Source organism: Petromyzon marinus, unplaced genomic scaffold, assembly GCF_048934315.1.
Source record: "Petromyzon marinus isolate PM22_M1 ecotype Great Lakes invasive population unplaced genomic scaffold, UKy_Petmar_22M1.pri1.0 PM_G_Scaffold_26, whole genome shotgun sequence".
NCBI lineage: Eukaryota > Metazoa > Chordata > Hyperoartia > Petromyzontiformes > Petromyzontidae > Petromyzon > Petromyzon marinus.
This window is the reverse complement of record NW_027422828.1, coordinates 1,425,001-1,427,500: the sequence shown is the minus strand read 5'-3', so window position 1 is coordinate 1,427,500 and position 2,500 is coordinate 1,425,001. Positions and strand designations below refer to the sequence as shown.

At 47.2% G+C, this 2,500-nt stretch overlaps 1 pseudogene; it reads left to right on the top strand.

The window, feature by feature from the left end:
- The window catches only part of LOC142913805 (28S ribosomal RNA), a 10,179-nt pseudogene that overhangs the window by 3,910 nt on the left and 3,769 nt on the right, over nt 1–2,500 (top strand).

Genomic DNA, 2,500 nt, shown 5'->3' with positions numbered 1-2,500 from the left:
TTTGAAGGAAGTAGAACAGCTGGCCCTTCTAGAGTTGCAGTTTCAGGGGAAAAAGAATATCAATAAGATCATTGCTGAAGCGCTTGGGACTAAGACCAACAAGCAAGTCTCTGACAAGAGACGGGACCTAAGTAAAAAGACAGGGGCCCCCATGTCAGACAGCTTACATTTTTCTTCTAGGCCTCTTGAGACATTGTCTCCCCCACCAAATGTAACAACGGGGACTTCATCCATACTCGCTCAAGCAGCTGAGCGGCTTACGAATGAGAATTCTGGGACCCTGGAAAAGCCTGCAATGGAGGCAATAAAGGCTTGGCTTAACGGCGAGGGCCAACATGATGCCCTCGTAGAAACTGCCACAGCATTGATGCTTTGTCCGATGAGATTGGTGAAAAACAAAGGCAAACGTTCAAAACCCGAGAACGACATTATTAAACCCAGGATATTACCCACACGATCTTGGATGAAGAAGAGAGCGGAAAAACGAGGAAGCTTCATGAAGCACCAGAAGCTCTTCTTTAAGAACCGCTCTCTTCTTGCGTCCTTAGTCCTGGATGGCACTGAACGTCATGAATGCCGAATCCCGAACGCAGATGTATATCGTTTTTACTGCGAAAAATGGGAGAAGGTGTTGCCATTCAATGGCCTGGGCCAATTTAAGTCATCAGGTGTTGCAAATAACGAATACTTTGAGCCCCTAATTTCGGTGGAGGAAGTTCAGACTGCCATACGGGCCATTAAACCAACGTCAGCAGCTGGGCCAGATGGCCTAACAAGGGCTGCAATCTGTGCTGCCGACCCCGAGGGTCGGACACTGACAGCCCTATTTAATGCATGGATGATTACAGGAATTATTCCCAAAGAGTTGAAAAAGAATAGGACGATTCTTATTCCTAAGGTTATGGATGATGAAAAGCTGAAAGAATTGGGGAACTGGAGACCAATAACGATTGGTTCAATGATTCTGAGATTATTTTCCAGAATAATGACTGCACGTCTTGCTCGTGCTTGTCCCTTAAACCCAAGGCAGCGTGGTTTTATAGCGGCATCTGGCTGCTCTGAAAATCTTAAGGTGCTACAGGACCTTATGAGACACGCTAAGAAATTGCACAGGCCGTTGGCTGTCATGTTCATCGACATAGCGAAAGCTTTTGACTCGGTTTCGCATGCTCATATTTTATGGGTGTTAAGGCACAAGAAAGTAGATGAACACGTGGTGGGCATCATCCAGAACGCCTACGATCGGTGTACGACCTCGTTCAAAAGCAATGGCGAGTCGACTCGAGAAATTAGCATACGTGTTGGTGTCAAACAGGGTGACCCCATGTCACCCCTGCTCTTCAATCTTGCCATGGACCCTTTGATATGCACCCTAGAGTCACACGGAGTTGGGTACTCCATTGATACCGACCACGTGACAGCTCTTGCGTTTGCTGATGATTTGGTGTTGGTGAGCGAATCTTGGGTTGGTATGGCCGCCAATCTAGCGATCTTGGAATCATTTTGTGGGCTATCGGGATTGGAGGTTCAGGCCAGAAAGTGCCAGGGCTTCATGATAAGCCCAACCAAAGATTCATATACGGTGAACAACTGCGACCCATGGACTATCAAAAATAAAGATGTCCATATGATCCAACCTGATGAATCAACGAAATACCTTGGTCTGAAAATTGGCCCTTGGACTGGCACTATACAGCCTGATCTACATTGTCAGCTAAAGACATGGATCTCGAAAATCGATGAGGCGCCTCTGAAGCCAACTCAGAAGGTTGAACTACTCAATGCCTATGCCCTACCCAGATTGTTATATCCTGCAGACCACTCGGACTGCAAGCAATCAACTCTCCGTGGGTTGGACCAAGAGATTAGAAAGGCGGTAAAAGGATGGCTCCACCTTCCCGCTTCAACTTGTGATGGACTGTTATATGCCAGAGCCCGAGACGGAGGCCTTGCCATCTTGAAACTGGAAAAAACAATCCCTTCGGTTCAAGTTAGAAGGCTGCAACGTATAGCAAACTCGTCCGATGCTATCACCCGTAATATTGTGTCCTCGCATGGTATGGAGGAAGAATACCGTAATTTGTGGGTACGAGCAGGGGGTGACAGTGATGCAATCCCAACATTCGTTCTCAGGGACTCGGTGTCAAAAGAACCTGTATATCCGAGACCCTGCGATTGGAGGGAGCATGAATTTCAGAGATGGTGCGAAAAGCCGGTTCAAGGAAGGGGCATTGTAAACTTTGCGCATGATAGAATCAGTAATGCTTGGTTGAGGCCATGGTGCGGCTTTAAACAATGCTTCTTTATCGCAGCACTACAACTAAGGGCAAATATTTACCCAACAAGAGAAAGCTTGAACAGAGGCAGAGATGGGGCCTTACGTTCCTGCAGGAAATGCTCTGCCAGACTCGAGTCCCTTTCGCACATTCTCGGTCAATGTCCTGCAGTACAGAAAGCAAGAATTGCGCGACACAACAAGATCAGTAACATTCTGGCAGAC